The sequence below is a fragment of the Opisthorchis viverrini genome, assembly GCF_000715545.1.
Source record: "Opisthorchis viverrini unplaced genomic scaffold opera_v5_55, whole genome shotgun sequence".
NCBI classification, from domain to species: Eukaryota; Metazoa; Platyhelminthes; class Trematoda; order Opisthorchiida; family Opisthorchiidae; genus Opisthorchis; species Opisthorchis viverrini.
Window position 1 is genome coordinate 1,627,689 of NW_008751709.1, and position 19,412 is coordinate 1,647,100.

A 19,412-nucleotide genomic window follows, 5' to 3' on the forward strand; every position below is an offset into this window, starting at 1 on the left:
GTGAAAAAAGCAAGCCAAAAAAACCACGTTTTTGATGTTCTATCACCCCAACTTAGCACTTACAGCCAGCATTACTGATGCTGCCCGCTGGATCACTAGCCACTATATATATGCATATAGATGTATATATATAGCCCCCCCATCCACCTTTATTCTTTTCTTTACAATAAGGCTTTCAAATAAGTCATGGTTGTACGGCAATGAAGCATCGGTGTTGAACACTGATGTCATGCTGTCGATGATGATGATGATATATATAACCTAAGACAATAGACAGATAAATTTCCGTTTCGACAGAGACGCCATTATGGTTACTGGCTGTCATAGTCCAAGTGAAAATAAGTGCGAACCTACTGAGTAACGGACTATGTGGCTAGATAACGTTTTAAAAATAACTGCGCTATTCATAGAAATAGTGTTGACAACAGAATGCCCAGATGTTGAAGTACTCTCAAAATGGACAGGTGGCTATACTGCTTCAATTTACGATCACCATTCTTTATAATGTCTTCTAAGAAATTTTTTACATGGCAACATCGATCCGAAAAATTCCATATTCCGGGGCTACTTCAGTTGAAAAATACAATGGTGGGATTCAACCCATTGCACTAGCGGCAAGACAGTACGTTATCCACTAAGTGTCTAAAGCTTGAATTTGAATCCAAAACACTTAAAGCCCTCAAACGGTCAGCAGAAAGCTGAGTCTATCCCGGGTTGTTTTTTGTTGAAACAGTTCGGGAGGTATGCCACAAGGTGAAACGTACTCTGGCTTGTGTTATAACCTCGTATCTCTTATATTACGCAATGGCAGCTTTTCACTGACCGCAATTAACGTGAGTCACAGGATATTGCCCCAAGTATATGGACACCTCTTTCACTCCCCGTATAAATCGTTGATGCTTCCCACCATCTAAATGGGGTTTGCAGGTACCGATAGATGCATCTGTGAATTTATCCCCTCAGATCATTATAAGCCATTTGTGACACTCCTGTGTATTCGGCGCCCCCTCGAAACACACCAGATCACTCAGGTCAGGCAAAAACATTTTCCCAAACCGAAGTGGTCCATCATCCAAAGCAAAATTTTAGACTATACATCTCCAGTCTGCGGCCTGCAGTTTCATCATCCCAGGCTCCCCTTATATTAAACGAGTGACGGTGCTTTTGCATACCGGAATTTTGATGCATGGTGAATAGAAAGGTAAGGAGTTTTTGTTTTGCAAATTCCTGACGTAAAACGAGTTAACCTGTAATTTGGAGCAACGCCCCTTCTGATAGCTTAGATACTTCTCATAGTTTCGTTTTCGTAATCCCGAACAAATTGCTTGTACCTAGTATACACTGATCCCCAAATCGTTAAAATGATTATCAACATGTTGCAAAAGTCTTAGCTCTTCTGCAAGTCCTCCGTTCGCGCTGACGTCCGCCAAAACACGGCACTATGCTGTGCAAATATTGATGCCTTATCCACAATCGACAAAGGCCTTAACATGTTTGGCCGGTTTACCCGGTATTTAGGTGCATTACGCTTGTCAGTGGCCTCATATTTTTCTCCACTATAAGCGAAAAGCAAACGTGTGTAGTTCTTGAATATTTGTATTAGAGCCCTGAACTGTGGGCACCCCACCTCCGACTAATCACTTTAGGCCGGGGAACGATTTCACAAAGTGATTTCGCCTCAGTCTGTTTATGGACAGCGGGCTCCCAAGCTGTTCAGTCTATAACAGTTCCAAAGATCCCATCGTTTGGTGTGACATGAGCACTTGGCCGCCCATCCATATCACTGCAGTGCAGATTGCAGATGGGTGAAAGATGGATACAATCTACTATACAAAGTTAAATGACTCACTCATACAATGTGTACACGTAACTGCATTCAACCAGCATAGTGTGTATTGTTGTGAGTCCCATGTGTTCACGACAATAAAATGATCCACGCAGCCGATAGATGCCGGCACAAATAGTTGTTTGGACGGTCTGGCCAAATTGGGTGAAAAGTATTCGTCCCTCGATCGTGTGCTGATCTCTTGGTCAATTTGATTTGAAGCGCGGAGCAACTCCGTTCATACAATAAACAGGACTCACCAACAATTTCGTAGAAAAAAAGTACGTAGAAAAGTACAGGTCAAACCGACTCCCTGGTACTGAAGACCATTGATCAAGATCACTCTCCCTGAGTATTCATAATCAAGGACTATAAACATCAAAATCGAATCGGATACTGATGCAACCGGTTGAAAAATATTCTGAGCTTTCATCTTCAGTAGAACGCAGCATGCGTTTCTTCAAAACCTAAAACAACGATACTTCTCTGAAGGCACTTCCCATCCATATCCACAAAAGATCTAAATAGACAGAGAAGCCGACAGATTGTAGAATGTGAACAGTTTCGGACAAACCTTCAATCTGAACGATCTAACTTGATGAATGCATTATTGACTGGAGCGGCGTTTTTGAGAGAGTGGGCCATTTTGCTCGACTTAAACTGGCCAAACTGGAATGTTTCCTGGCAAAAATAGTCGACGGTTTATGTTAGGTGGAAGCAACGAAATTCCAGAGCCCCTAACCGACATCAACAGGTTTTCTCCCTTGATCAGCCCCCACAATTCAGTTTGACTACAGGTATCCACTAACGCTGCATCCATACGCTTTGAATCAAAGATTGTGCGTTGAAAGTGTGCGTAATTAATCGGCCCGTCACAATCCTAATTTTAAGGGAGAGTTGGGTATAAACCGCTGATAATGTCGTTGTTGTTGTTTATCGAGCCGAAAGTAGATACTGAAAAAAACACAACTTGCTTCAATTTATTATTATTGATGCCCTTATACAAACGACTCATTTGGTATGAAGGAATTGGGATCAGCAAATTTTACTAGCATGTTCAAAAAAATTTCTACAACTACCCTAATAATTTTATAAGAATTTCATCCTTCGCACAAGTTATTCGCTACAACTTGAGGTTTTCCCTGAGAAAACTCCAAAATTTCAGGGAAATTCGGCATGGTGAATCATAACCTTGTGTGGTCCTACTACTTATACGTACGCCAAAGTGAGGATATATTGCGATATAATAAATATTTGCAATGCTAAGCGTGGATTTGACAAAAAACATGGATTGTGACTTACTACCGGTGTGCAGCACTTCACTTTCTACGCGTCATCGGCAAAGACTCATGAGTACAATTCCTGTGGTTGTGCAAGATCCTCAGAGTGTTCAGAAGCTTCCAAGTCTTTCTCATCAGCTGTTCAATGAGTGTGTACGCATGCTGACCACGCCAGTTCAGTCTCCGTCAGTATGTTTACGAAATGGTTCGTGTCTGTATGTGTTTGCCATCTGTTTGGCGCTGGTACGTGGAAGATAGATGGAGAAGTGCAGACAATTGGAAGTGATTCTGGCATTCGACCAACCCCGAGAAAATACCGCAGCAAGGGTTAGACAGCAGAAGCGGAAGCAGCAGCAACACTGTCCAAACCATTAATTGTTTTTCCTCGACAGAAGCTAACGAACAGAGCGATGAGGAGGAAAACAGCAACAGCAGCACATATCAACAACTATCTCTGTTCCACAGTCGTTCCAGTGGAATTGTGCCCATGTGGGACCGCAGCCTGTTGCGTAACATGGGACGCGTGCTTGTCTACACGCTTGTTTTCTCTTAGTTTTGTCGTGAGATATGTAAACAAATATTTCTGTTGGTTCGACAATCACCGTCCAAAAAGGCATACTTGACTATAAACAAACTAGGATACTGGAAAGTTGAAGTTCAGGCATATTTTCAGTCAACTTTGAATTTCTGAAACTGATGTGATTAGAAAAGCCGAGGTAAACTGATGGAGTTCTTGCGCATACTTGGTTGTTCACCAAACGATGAATCAGGCATCCTAGATTAGACCTCAGGAATTCACGAAACAGCGTCAATTTCTGACCTACTTGAAAATAGGACCCAAAGAAGCAGCAAGCTAGAAAATGTCATTTTGTGACTGTAAGTTCCACTAAAAAACAAAATAACTAAGTGACGAGCATGTCCACAGAATGCAACACAGTATCCCAGGAATTGGAAAGGCATACATGATGAGCGAATATGTGAGGCGTGTAAATTTTTCCAAAAGAAACATCGGCACGTAGGAGTAACGACAAAAGTAAAAATCTGCTAATGTGAACACGGGATTCACGTATCAGACGGCTGCATTTGCATAGTACAAGTAAAGCTCATCAGACAAGTACCGTAGATACCGGCGAACTGTTCTTGGAATTAGACCTTGTTCACACGTTCCCGCTGATTGTTCGGTCATCCAAGTTCACAGTTGAGTTGATTTTTATTCAAAAGGACTACCTTTGCAATCAGAACACTGTGTTTCCATCGGTTGATTAGGACGGACTTTAATGGTTTCCGAACCATTTATTTTTGTTCTGTGCCCCCTTGTGCTCACACTTGTTCCAAAAGAGCAAACGTGTATCTCTTATACGAAAGGAACTGCCTCCTACAAATTCCAGTCAGCTTCACCAGGTAAACCAACCGCAAGCGTGATTTTTTAAAAGGTCATTTCGTCGTCCAAAGTTGGCTTTCTAAAGTTTTCGTTGAGCGCTTTGTACTACTGTGAATCCTGGAGTAAATGACGTCGAATTCTAGTCCAATTTTATTTCAGTCAGCTAACTTACCTTACCTTACTGTGAACACTTCACCAAAACATATCAAAATAAGACAGATTTCATAAAAGAATTCATACTCACTTAGTTTTCAATTTAGTTCTCCACCAATAGCACAGTGACCGGTTGTTCATCGGATAAAAAATTGGATTAATCAGATAAAACTGAGTTTATTGTGAAAAAGTACTCTACTATGTTTAGGATAACAGCGCAGTGTACACAATGTGAATTCAGTATACTGATATTCTGGTTTCGCTTTCACTCCTGTAAACCTCTTATGTGTTGTTTTGATAGGCGCATGTTTTATCTGTTGGGTAGGGACATAAACGGTTACTGAAACCAGTCAGTTTAGCTTTGAACTGGTTTGTGATCTCATGAGTTCGTCAAATAAGTACTCGAATTCTATATTTGTAATGTACTACTCATAAGGTTGCTGAAAATCCATCGACAGCCCACGACCGGTTTCGCCCTTCTTGGGGCTCATCAGGTAGGCGCAGTCCCGAGTTTCCGTCAACCTTATGTTCTACTTGAAACCAAATTGCACGAAATTGGCGAATATACACTCATCTACAAACTAATTTGGTTCTTTCGAGAGACTCACCTGGAACCCAGCTGGATCTCTCGTTTATGATGTTCAGCAACCTTATGAGTAGTACATTACAAATATACTCGAATTCTACTTCGGTGGAAATGTGGTCCATTTTTCTGGGCGGAATTTTAAAACTAATTCATATTGACGATGCTCCTTATTGAAGAGGACTTAGGTTGACACGCTCATCCAATTTTGACGGTATATTCCTATGAGTTCAGTGTTCCACAGTGTTGTTCCAGAGTGTGTGGTTCGCCATAGTGCGGCAGTGGTTGATAAACTTCATCCAACATACAGTTGGTAGGTTACCCGGAATCGGCAAAAATTCTCTGTTTTAGTCAGTTGGATACGTTCCCGAGGCATCATTGCGACACAGGCTCATGCGTTCCGCATTTTCCCTGGTAAATCAGTTATTCTACTGTGGTCCTTTTTGTTATTTTTTGTTATTTTGTTATTTTTATTACTTTCTTATTTTTTATTTATTATTTAGTGATTCTTATTACTATCTTTTCTTTTATAACTATTACCATAATTTTTTAGTTCCGTGACTCTATTTCTCATATTGAGTTCAATATGCCCAAGCCAGTGGGAACTTCAGGGACAAACAAAGGCTCACAAACCCAGCGTACTCATTTGTCCAGTGTTAGGAAGGACTATCGGCTAGCAAATTGGCTGGTGGATATTCTTAGATTCTCCAGAACAATTCTCATAAAATGGTGTTTGAAACGCACTTACGAACTTTTGCCCTACCAAGAATAGGCTGATATCTCTCAGAAAATCATGTGTTCATTTGATGCACAGTAGTTCTCGAGTAACGTTCCTCCTATTAAAACCACGGATTTTTAAGCAATGATCTGCACAGCTTTCTCACCAGGTATTCCTAGACTACTCATCTTCATTCGTAAGCATCCAGTTTGATGTGTGCTACAAATGTTAAATTTTACTTCCAGAGGGCCAGCAATCTAATGGTGCGCCATGTGGAGCCATTTGGCAAACTCCTAGCGGACATCCTTGTGACCACACTCGAGCAGTCAACTCTATTTCTAGGGCCAGAATAATATGTACCCCGGATATCCTAGCGGAGGAAATTAAATTTCTGGAAGATGTACCACGAGTAAATAACTACACTAACCCTCTCTTCGAAAAGCCCCTCGCTGGGAACGATAAACCAAAACTATCACTCAAAATACTGAAAAAGAACATTTACACCAATGTTCTTCACATCGGAGATCATGCTTTCAACGTATCTGAACAGACACCAAATCTTACCCCCTCATCAGACTTACAACGTAGCCCAACTATTTGCGAATGTATATACCCGGGTTGCAGTACTGCCACCAACCAAAATGCCGAACTCACCTTTATCTACAACACATTAAACTGATCAGTTCACCTGTAGTCACGGTGGTGAGTATATCGGTAGAACTCACAGAATACTGGAAACTCGCGCAAAGAAGTACTTGCCCAACAAAGTCCGCACCACATCAGCTGACTCAAACCCAACGCTGATCGAATCCAGGGTCAAATCGTCGATCACTAGACATCTAATCGAGATAGGACACAGAGTTGAACCAAACTCATCATCCCAGATCTTAGCACGAAACAGGCCGTCACAGAGGCCACACTGACTAAGCGCTTTAAACCTGTCCCTTGAGCTCAGAAAGACCTGGGGGTCACACTGAGACTGTCTCGGTTTTTAATAATTAGTCACGTTATTTTGAAACTATATAGGTGTTGTAAACTGCATCGCATTATGCATCTAACGCTGCTTATCGTCGGGAGGTGTACGAAATGGATGAATTCCGCAACTTCGTTTTCCTCAATGCCTTTTTAAATTAAACAGGGATTCACGATGATTTCAATTCTTAATCGGGCCGGAGAGTTCATCGTGACCATACAGATTACAAGCAGACAAGCAAAACAATGCTTATTTACCTATTTTTCGGGCGCTTTGGTTTGTGCATCGCGATTTATTATAACCCAGTAGAATTATTCCTAAGTTGTGCTTTACGCCGAGCTGGTGGGAATTTTTAGTAAAAAATCCTATATAAATAAAATACCGGTGATTCACCCACCGTGCAATCAGCCCCGCCACACTGACGGAGAGGGACTTTCGTTAGGATGATATTTCTGACGCCACTAAAATGCCTTGCCAATGAAAGAAGTGTTGGTAATTTTTGGGGATGGCTGTTGTGCTGTTCACTTTTTACAATGATGCTTATGGTGTCCCATTACTTGACTAAAATTAGAGAGGTTTTTTCAAAGAAAGTGGACATAATTTGACGTTGACGATTTCCTTTGAATCACCTTGAAGATTACTCAAATCGAATACGTGCAGTCGATTTAGTATACTCGTTTGGCACTCCATGTATTTGCCAGAAATATAATATCAAGTGACTCGTTCGTTCCTCAAGACATACAGGGGAATTACTCCCTATTCTATGGTCTGCCCCACCAACATATTTACAAACCCAATTTCGACCAGCGATTGTAGTTAACTGCCACAAATTTTAGCTGGTCACCACTGTGCGGGAAATTTTAGTGCCCATATCACGTTAAAAAAATCTAAGAATGCAACTGTGCTCCGCTGTTTGAGAAACTAGTAATGTCGGGGGATAAATGAAAACAAAGTTTGGAATTCTACAAAAAAGGGGTCGCTGATCCTTACCAAAAACCTAGTCATCATCTTTTGCAAAATAATTCACTCTGAAAAGAATGGTGAGTTCAAAAAAATACGCTTATACAGAATTTGTCCATATGGTCACGGCATATTGTTCTGGATCATAGTGCTCGATTGACCATAGACGTCTTATTTCATGTGAGCCACTCAATACTGCACGAAATTCAGGAAGAGGTCTCACACTTGGAATTGGACCACCTGGAAACCATTGTACGTAGGAACGGGTGCGAAACTACATTAATCACACAGTCAGCCACTCCGAACATCTCGCTGGCCCTGTGACGGTTCACAAAAACAACTTGTATGCAGTCAATTTGGTCGGCGATGAAGAAATGATCGAAAATCGTCTGTGATACAACAGCTTTACGAAGAGAAGATCAACTGAGTGAAATAGTGTGCCGACTAGTGAGCGATTTCCATGCCACTACGGTTTCAATACAGACTTATCAGTCATGCCAGTGAAGTTCATTCTGGTTAATTTTCGTTGTTGTTGCCCAATAAAATCTTCCGTTCCTCAATATTTTTTGGGGTGCGCAGCAATGAAAATATCATTGGTCGAACGAAAAATTAACGTCATGGGCAACCAGACAGACTGGGATTTGGCGAAGGGAATCGCTGTTGTATCGTTCTACCCAAAGCTGGCAAACAATATTAGGAAAACGGTATTCGCCACGAAGGTGGGCTCACCACCACACTGGATTTGACAGTCTGCGGATCACAGGCTGTCCCGATCTGACCGGGGATTAGGACCGATATACGCCTAGAGTGTACCCAGGCTGGAATAGCAAACAACGATTGATTAAGAGGTAAAACGGCATTCAGAAATATATAGAATCCTGACCGTAACAAACAGTAAGGCAAAATTTGCAAGGTCAAAGGTCGCGATATCGGAGAGCAGTATCTTTGCATGCGCGAGGTCAAGAACATCAGTATGGGGAGCGCAGATAGTCTGAGTGCTGCGAAGTTATTTGAAGACGGGACTGGGTCGGTCAAACAATTGGTGAGAATGCGTAGGTCGTAGGACGTGTCTGCGCGAGCAACGCGGGAATGAGAGCTTTGCCAAAATTGGTTCACCAAGATTTCTTTAGGGTCATGATTCTGGTTCTGGTAGTGGTTCAACTTCAACCAAACGACCAAGATTAATTTGCAAAGTTAAAGGTCACAATATCGGACAGCAGTATGTTTGCATGAGTGGAACACGTGTGAGGTAGTCGTGACTGCGCGAACAAAGCTTGAATGAGCACTGAAGTTGGTTCGGCAGGATTTCCTTATGGTCTTGCTTCTAATTCTGGTTCTGGTTCCGATTCTGGTTCAGGTGTCAGCAAGCCAGCTGCCAAGCTCGGCAAACAGGTCATCTGCCACCCGAACGACAGCGAACAGGTATTTGAGAATCTAGGTCATCTACTGAATCGGTGATATTCATTTCCGTTCTGAATTTGGCCAGTGGGGCGCTTGTGTGCTGGACGGTCCTTGAGGTGCTATATCCACATTTGCGGGTGGCTCTAACACGCGAAAACACTTGATCGTTGCTGTGGCAATGGACAATAGAGTCAAGACACTGCAGTGGGACGCGTAGATTCTGAGATTAGGTGGGGCTGGACAGAGTGTTTGCTTTCTGATTGTTCCTGCATACCGCTGTCTATGCAGTAAATTGATCACAAATGTGTTTAACTCATCAAAAGTCTGTGGATTGGTGAATTTTATACCATATCTTGGCATCCCCACTGGATTTTCGGCAGCCTCATTAGAAGAAGGGTGACGGCCAACCATAGTCTAATTTGACCAGAACAAAACTGGGTACACTTTTTGGTTCTGAGGATGCAGGGATTGTTTCCGCGGTTGAAGCACTTTCGCAGTACCCTAGTTGTGACTATTAATCAGAAAGCCTCAGTTCTCCCTGGAATATGAATCACTCGTAACCAGTACATTACAGTCTTTTATCAGTGATCCACAACATTCAGCAGGTATGCGTTGCCACATTTGCGCAACGCATACAAAGCCCAACCTCTAGGATTGGTGACAGTTCTATGCAGTGATTAACAAATCTCTTAGCATCCAGCGTCAGGCCATCAATACCAGGCCACCAATAACCATGTTGCCCTGATTCATACCAAACAGCACGTAGAAACGTCGTGGAGTTGGTGGATTGACATGTCACAACTATAACACAACACCCAATCAGAATTAAGTGAAATCGCATCTCATCTCGTATAGAATTCTGAGAAGCCTCGTTTAGCGTTTGCTCACCATCCCTGCTTCAAGCCAGTTAAATACAGCGTGGTAGCGTTTACGAGCCTCATGCACCAGCTCCGTACACACGGAGAGAAGCGGTTGTTTGAAGAGAACCAGTCGGAGAGGCCGATGGAATGCGGAGTGTCGTGACAGGAAATCTGCTTGAGGGTTTTGTATTTCCAGGCCAATGCATTGTTTCTTAATCCCACAAAGCAGTTACTGACGCCTATCGCTGAATCATCGCAGCGGTTATCTTGGTAACTCGTTCCTCGGGTTCATATAGGGAGTTATTGCGAAGCCTGATTTTATTACCGTGAAAGTATTTGTGTAGTCTTTTGATGGCCCAATACATTGCCAATCCTTCTTTCCGAGGCGGTGAATGCCTGTGATGTCCTAAAGTAAGGGGCTATATAACTGGCGGGATATCACATTCATGCCCTAACACCAACCAGGGATACATCAGTCGCAAGTGCAATAGGTCGATTAATGCGAAAACGTTGGAGTCCAGGACACGTTTCGATTTCGCGTAAATAGGTGCGTAGGGCTTACTCGTCCTCGGATGACCAGCACCAGGATTCCGATGTTTCAGGCGTGATTGGACACTGAATCTTAGTGACAAAGTTAGAAAATTAATCCAGAATAGTATTGAGGTACCCGTAATCATGAGTGGAGCTTGGACACATTGGTTTGAGTAAATCACAGTGGGGATTGTATGCAAGATAACAGACCCAAGGTCCTACGTAGGTCCATTTTCGCACAAGAAAAGTGCATTTTTCTCATTTGTTGAGGATATTAATTGATTTAAAACACCTTGATGGGAGTAGTATTCGCCGATCGCGCACTGCGATGATGTCAGCACATCGTACGATATCGTCCTGGTGGGTATAAACACCGTCAAGTTCGTCCTGTGTCTGTCTGAAATATAACTGGCCATACATGTAGACCGAATGAGAGGAAATCGAACTGATTTGTCTCTCAGTAGGTGTGTAGACCTTCATAAACGGTTTCGATCTCCTATTCAGTAGGGTCTTGTAGGTGAGCGTTAACGAGGCCAAATTCTACTCTCTCCCAATCTCTTCAAATAGGTCCTTTGGATCCTTTGTCGTTAAACCAACCACCTAGTCTTAGTTTTCTGGTTGGATTTATTCTGAAATCAGAAGGTCGCTGGTACGTAATTGTGAGTTTCGTGAGGTGCTTATAGTTGATGATTCGCAAGAAGGATGAAGCAGGTGAACGATGCTTCTCGGCATTTCAGCATAGTTTGGCTTCACTGACACGACGAGAGCTCAGTTGGAAATTACCGAATCTCCTCAGACGACCATGTATCTATAAGTGACTCATGTGGAAATGATTGCACAATAAGAGTGGAACTTCCATCTGATAGTTCGTCACTCAAGGACACAGCCAGTGTGTGACCACGTGATATGGTTTCGCTGGTTGAAAGAGGAGTGGTGCGATATCTGTTCTACGTGCGAGCTACTCAGCATGCTGTTCAGCTTCACGTTGTCAAACTACTTGCCGGATTCGACGAGTTTGACACCCCCTACTGGAATTTCGCTATATGCGCAACGGTGATTATTCCCAAGGATGATGAGGCAGTTGTACAAGCCTTCTTGGCATTTCAGCATAGATTGGCTTCACTGACACGACAGGAGGTCATTCGGAAGTTACAGAATCTCTCCACACTATCACTGATTCTGCCACCTTTGTTCAGTGCCACAACGGTTGACGTGGCGGCTCAGGTTGCCCAGTCTGTTGCATTGTGAACTATTTAAATAATATTGTTGTCAGTTGGTTTGCGTATTCCAATAGAGAGCATCCTTCCTGGTTAGACATATTTGTGTTCCGTCCGTCTACATAAATGCAAGTCAAGCAGAAGTGCCTACTTTGTACTTGAAACACCACAATTTGGCTACGGATCACAGGCTATCATCGCGCATTGGGGAGAACCTTTCTGTATGCAGCGTAATTTTTGGTTGTATCCGGCTCAAACCGCCATACAAAAGCTGCGTCCGGGTGTCACTTAAAGCTTCACAGGGAACTTCGGACCATTGTCATATTCAACGTTTATGATGCAATCTTCAGTTAAACCCAATCGGTAGCCTGTAGTACCCGTCAGAATCATGTTATTGGGAGACAATTCGTGCCACACCAGGTGCCATTCTACGAAGCAAGGAGTGAGGAACAAACGACTAAGTTCTATCTGTATCTCCAACGAACAGATCACTCTGACCAGAGAAGAATGCCAAAGTGTCATAGGCTAATTCTTGATTGGTAATGCGCTGAAATATTGGTAGCTCGGATGAGTTTATTGGTTGTTGATCAGATGGCTGTTGATCTGTTCGCCGAGCTTGGCAATTGGCTTGCAAACGTTTCGTCACCATACGAGGAGACATCATCAGTGCGCAGTTGAGTGCGCATTCAACTGCGCACTGGTGATGTCTCCTAGTCGACCACTCCAAGCATTTTTCTGGCCCTGTGACGGTTCACAAAATAACTTTTAGGCAGTGATTTTGGTCATGGATGAATAGTATGCACAGCTTGGTAAATTGAACCCGTGTCTGTATCTTCATTCTGGTTTTGTGCGTATTTAACTGAATCGACCTATTTCGTGAGGTTTCTTCGTAGTTATCAAAGCAAGAATAAATCAGCCTGTCATGAATTTGGTTTATTCATATTTTCGCCTTCGAAACCCCAGTAACACTCAGAATAAAATGTGCCGGCTGGTGGACGCAGAGTTTTCTGCAACTTCTCAGGATCTATACTTGACTGACCATAATCTTACCACCCCTTTTCGAACATCGATCGACTCACATACCTTTGGTATTTCAGACTGAAGAACCATCTGGACAACTAGGATTCATTAAAGGTTATTTGAGTTCAAACTTTATCGAAATCCCTCCCCTAAATAGGATGTAACTTCATTGTTCGTAGACGCCTCTGTTTGTGAGTTCCACGTAGTTGACACTGGGGTATAACCACCATTTGTTCCGAGATATTTTCAAACGCAAACGTTGCTGTTTTCCAGGCCCATTGAATCCAGTCAGGATTAGCTCATTTCTCTAGACAGTCCGCAGAAACTACACAGGCTAATTTGAGATCGACAATTTTCTGGGCGCGAACCGTGAACAGGCTTAAGTATCTGAACAGAACAGTTTTTTCCATTGAGGGAATGAAAAGAATTTGCTCAAAGAGGATTTGAGCAGTTCGTGAAGACAGACCACACAGAAGTTAAAAAACGAACTGTTCGGATAGTGGTTGTTTGATTCATATATCGGATACTGGAATCACCCCTTTTATGCTATCATTTTGTATTTGTCTCCCGTTAACTAGTCACCTTAGGTGGAACTGAGTATCCTGAACCCCCAATGTGCATTTTTATGCAGCCATTTTTAACTACTCATGAGTAGGACCCGCACGACGGCCAAAGGCTTTCCCTCGTTTCCCTTCAGTTGATGGGCTCACCTAACCCACAACGGATAAAAAACTTGAATGCTTAATACGCCGATTCTGACGAATCTGACGTCGGGAATCTTTTGAAAACTCGGGAACTTGGGATGGATATGCGGTTAAGGCAAGAACCTACCGACAGGAAAGTCCGTGTTTTGAACACACTGCTGGCTTTTTGTGCCCCTGACTCAACTTGGGCAAGTATATTTAGGCGATGTTAACAGGAGTGTGAGAGTAATGAGTGCGATCTTGTTGGTTAAATCCAAAAAATCACTGCACCCATTTCGAATCAAGGATATTCCATGGACAATTCAGTCAGTTAAAACTAGGCCCAACAATGCCTTTATTTGACTGAGAGAATGCGGAAGCGCATGAAGCGTAAGAGTTGTGATAAGAACGAGTGCTGAATTCACTTAATCTGACTTCTCAGGGTTAAACATACAAGCCCTAATCACATACCGTTTTACGTGATACCTAGTCATTCTATTTTATCAAATTTCTTTTGCTAATAAATATTGAAAGTGAAAATGAAAGTGTGGAAATGTTCAAGTTCTGTGAGAGTGCAGTTTCCCACTATTGCTTTACCCGTGGAAAGTTTAGAGTCTTCTTATTGGTGTTTTCTCACCAGATTGGAACACACCAATCAGATGACACGATAGCGGACCCAAATAATGCTGCACTTTATTTGGATACAATTGATTGTAGAAGTCCTTGAAAAAGATAGGCCACGGCAACCCAAACGTCGGATTATAACATAATGATCAACTACGGTTTGTCTTAACTTTAAACTCTAGACATTATGCACCACATGGCGTTCAGTCTGTTTAGCAAGACCAGAGCGGAGTTTGGCACGAAATTCCTAATTATCTGTCATTCATGGAAGAAAGTTGGTCAAATTGTGTGTGTTGCCTCCGCAGGCACATTTCACCCCTTCCGAGGCTAATTAATGCAATTCTAAGTGGGTGAAAGGCCAACACGCTGCGAAACTAACCACCTGCACTACAAGGAATGTCTGTGTGTGTAATGACTCGTACTAGTGATCCCGTTGCACTCGTCCCAGGTTTATAAACACTGCATATGCATGAGGTTGAAAAGACACAGCCGTAATGCAACCCGTCTCAGTTCTGAATAGATGACTTTGGACGAAGGTGATGCTGTAACGGAGTCAGGCTCTCAAAAATCCCTGTTTCAGTCCTGTCGATTCAACGTAAACACATCGACAAACATCTCGGCAACTTATTTACAGAGGATATACCTAGGATACTGCATAAAGACTATTTAACTAATAAAATTCCGACAGCGTCGGTTGCCTTTATTTAGTGCTTTTAGCTTGTGCCCATATTCTAGCCTATCTGACGTGCATCTGTAGCCTCCATAAACTATCACATAGTTTCAGCAGCGTTTACTTGATTGAAGCTTGATTGGCTAATCGTTGATCCAGTCACATCATCCTCCTGGAAACCATCGGGATTTTATCGAGAAATCTCCAGTACAGTTCCCACACTTATCTCTAACGTTTGTGCAACAATCACTGGTAATTTGTGGTGCAGTGGGTAACGCTCGTCCCATGAATGATGTCAAGTGAATAGAAAGGCGAAAACTGCCAAAAGCGGTAGATTCGACCTCTCGCTCAGTCGAATGTGACTACTTATGCCGACTCATCTCTGCTTCTTGGTATGGGTCCTTTTCAAGTTAAGAAGCACGTGATTCCTGTGAATAAAACGTAAGTTGCTTGGTTTCAGCAATGATGCGTGCCTGATTTATACTGGGGAAGACGATTATGGGTATAGGGATTGCCTTTCTTTGTTTGCTTTGTAAAGCCGACAACTAGCATGTCCTTTGAAAAGGAGACCACTCTTGCTGTGTGACCGCCTTGACTGAGGTAGAAAGTGAGTGAAAAATTTCGTTAATCATTCTAATTTGGGTCTCGGGAGCGACGGGAAAGCTGAACTCGATGTAGAGGTATGCTTCCCTCATCCTCCTTGCTCTGGACGTAATGGGATGGTTGTACCATCACGCAGCCCTGTATTATTTGAGTAATTCAACTAGGTGAAGCAAATTAGGCCGATCATCTGGCTACTGCGTATTGCCCTTTCCATGTGGTGGTCCATGGACCCACACTCGCTTCTTATAATAGTAGAAGATACAGTTCAATGGTTGGTGCTAGTGTCAAAAGGCACATGTTCCTGAGAAGCCTCATTCAGGATCACAACTCTTACTGTCATCAAACAGGTGGGAGTGTCCACTACGTGCGCTCCTGACGTTGTTGTCAACATTTAATGGAAACGTAGTCCGATACTGATCTGATTCATTTGAAACGAAAAGTATCAGCCAACAGTGTGCTTCCAACGCCGATAGTTTTTTACGGTAATTCCAAAGCACGATTGGGCTGACAGCAACTCCGCAGCTGACTGTTTTATCTGCAAAGACAAATTCAGCATCGACAAATGAGACCTCGGGTGATATCAACAGATTGTTCTTGAAAAAAGAATAACAAATCCCGCCCCTGAACTTTTATTTCTTTTAGCGAATATACACTGATCTGCAAACTAATTTGGTTCTTTGGAGAGACTCACCTGGAACCCAGCTGAATCTCTCGTTTATGGTGTTCGATTATTATATTTCAGGTGTATGCAGCAGGTTTGGTATTACTTGGAATAAAGAACTAAGCCTATGGGTGAACACGTGGAATTCCACTGCATGCTCACTGTAAACAGATTTAGACGGAACTCACTTCTAACAGAGGTGTTGAAAACCCTTCAGTAGCTCACCTTTGATTTTACCCATCTTCAGATTGACTAGATAAGTTTGATCTTCAACTTTCTATAAACCTTGTACTCTTCTTGAACAGCAAATTGTACACAGTTAGCGGAATACTCTCGTTTGCAACTTACATTACATTGTTACCAGGAAAACCCATCAGAATCTCTCATCTTTAATACTCTTGAACAGAATGCGCTGCACAGAAGCCTTTGGTGCGATATTCAAGATATCTAGGGATATATTCTTAACGGGATACACTACTCACATGGTTGGTGAAGACTCTTCGACAACCCACCACCGAATCACACATAGCCACCACTACCACTATCAGCACCGCCACCATCGCCACTGCCCCGACTGATTTGATTGACCTACCGATGCCTACCGATGCGCCAATCCGAATCTGTTACGGAAGACGGTTGATCAATATATTCGGCTGTCAAACATATGTTCGGTTACTGACCCTCAGACAGGTGAAGACTTCGGCAGACAGAGGAACATGACTTACTGCGAATTACGGGTCCAACTGAATACCAGGCGGACGCAGCGTCCATTGTGTCCTGTAGCGTTCACCTAAATGTCGGTAATAATGACTGGCTTTGAAACTAGATTCCTTAGCTTAGCGAACAAGCTCACGAAAATAATATGGCCTACTCAGAGGGGTTTGGTAAACAATCGGTGGATTTATTGCTGGGCAACGTTTCGCTTTTGACACAAAAGCTTCGTCAGCCCAAGTGAGTAAGTAAGTAGGCCTACTCAGCTTTTACTGAATAGAAAATGGTCAGTGGCTGTGATCAGGTTGTTGTTAGGCTAGTACGTGAACACCGCGTTATTCATACAAGAGTGGCTGATTCACAGTGTGGTCATTTTCCACCTGGAGTAAAGATAGTACAACTCGTCCTCCAACAAAACTGTTCGTGTTGGTCGGTCTCTCGAATGGTAAGTTCTTAGAAGAAAGGCATTTTCGACCAACTATCTTATTAATTTCAGCTCAGATTATTTTTAACTCCTAAATTTTGCAAATGATTTGGATCTTTGTTCGAGAATTCATCCTGAAACAGGAGCTAATCGGGGCTGAAAATCCGACGACGCAGCCGTTTCACTTTCGCTGGTCGTCATTGGTAGTGTGCATCTCATCAGCTTCTGGGAAGATTCAAGTCAACAGTCTTCCATTTAGTGACCTAGTACCTTTCCATTCAACCACGAGTGTCGGGCGTTAGTGGGATTTTCCTGCAATTCTACGGAATATACTATTAACAATACGCCTAACGCAGCCTCACGATGCTTTTTGACATTCCCCATCACGAAGTGACTGGACCTTATCGTAGTGTGACGGTTTGTGTACCTCGGAGACCCATTAAAATATAATGAGGTAATTCGCGCGAGACTCGCAGATTGGTCAATGGTTAGAGGTCCGATGATTAGTCTCCTGGTCCTCCAGATCAGGCCTTTGAACACGTGTGGCGACGTGTTCCGTAAAAGCGGTGGTGTAGTTGCATTTCTACCCAAACACCGCTACCTCGTGGTTAAATTTCTGAGCCAAGGGTTTTGGTTAAATACTCTAATCGTCCTTCTGTCTAGGTGTGGGCGCCCTGACAGTAGCTCAGCTCACGTACGACCATCAATCGCACATACACAAATGAACTCATGCCACACCGGTCGTCGTGTGCCTCCATCAGCTGGGTCCCCTTACTCGCTACATACAGCAGGATGGGTAGGTGAAAATAGGCAACGGCTGAAGCATTTCTTCTTTTTCTTTACCATACTTTTTCCCCTCTCCCTATACCATTAACAATACTCTCCTTGTGGGCACTCAGTACTAATGACCCCGTTTGTCCTGCATTGTTTTTGCAAGTAACTCTTGCGCGTCCCCCGGTGCCGATATACTTATGCATCTCACAATCAATCTTCAAGCCTCAACGCCCAGTCTATTTGGCCGCCTTCAGTGTCCGCACTTTTAAGCAAGCAGGACAGCAAGCTGCACTTGCTCTGACACTGGACTCGCTTGGCATTTATGTGTGTTGTGTATCAAAAACAAAAATTCAAGATGCAGGTACAGGGTTTGAGCTAACTGCCCAGTCAATCTCCACTCACTTCCCCCTACACACTTCTGGTGATCCAGATTCTGCTGAGGCAGGATGTGCAGGGGTTGGTATCGTCCTAAGTCACCGGGCAGAGATGATCCATGCTTGATTGGACACCCGTTGATAGTTGCCTCTGCGCGGTTTGCCTGGCAACGTCTGTGAAGATGCCATACAAAGGGGGATGTTGATCGATGTCTGCTTGTCGTGTCTGCCTACGCTCCAAATGATTGTAGCTCTGACACCATCAAAGATAAGCTTCACAACGCCCTGAATGCCCTGCTGTGGTTAGCTAAAAGCTCCAATATCGTTGTGGTTGACGGAGTTCTAAATGCACAAGTGAGGTGGCTTGACACATGACGCTCAGCTGAGTAGTTGACAAGAATTGGATTCGGTACGTACGGACAACGGTGAAAGATTGCTTCAGCTGTGTCCTGACTACAAGCTGCCTTTTTAGAGTGCTCGCTTCTAAAATAGCCAAAGTGGTCTGGCTAAATTCTGTCCTCCAACGGCGTGCCGGCCACGATCTCAAATCGATCATATTGTTATCAGTTATCAATGGCACAGACCAATGACTGTCGCTCGTTTCGGAACACATTTGTGGATTTCGACCACGCACTCGTCCAGAATCGCTTCTTCCTCAGTGTTCCAGGGCCGCGCAAGATGTGCAAAGCTCGCCTGGCAACTGAGAAACTGGCAGATTCGGATTGTAGAGAACTTGACCAAAAGCGTCTTTCGAAGACTTTTTCTAATGCTTCATTATCAGATGTGAATTCATACTCAGAAGAGACTGCCACCTGTTTGCACAGTGCTGGGAGCTTTGCCTGTGGCACGGTATCACCAGACGCACTCAGGCACGGGATATTAGACCAAACACACTGCTTAAATCTCGGAAAAATATCCCGGCCGGTTCCGAAAGTAACTTGATGCGACAAATTATCAGAAGTCAAGTTAAAGTGAGCTAGTGAAAT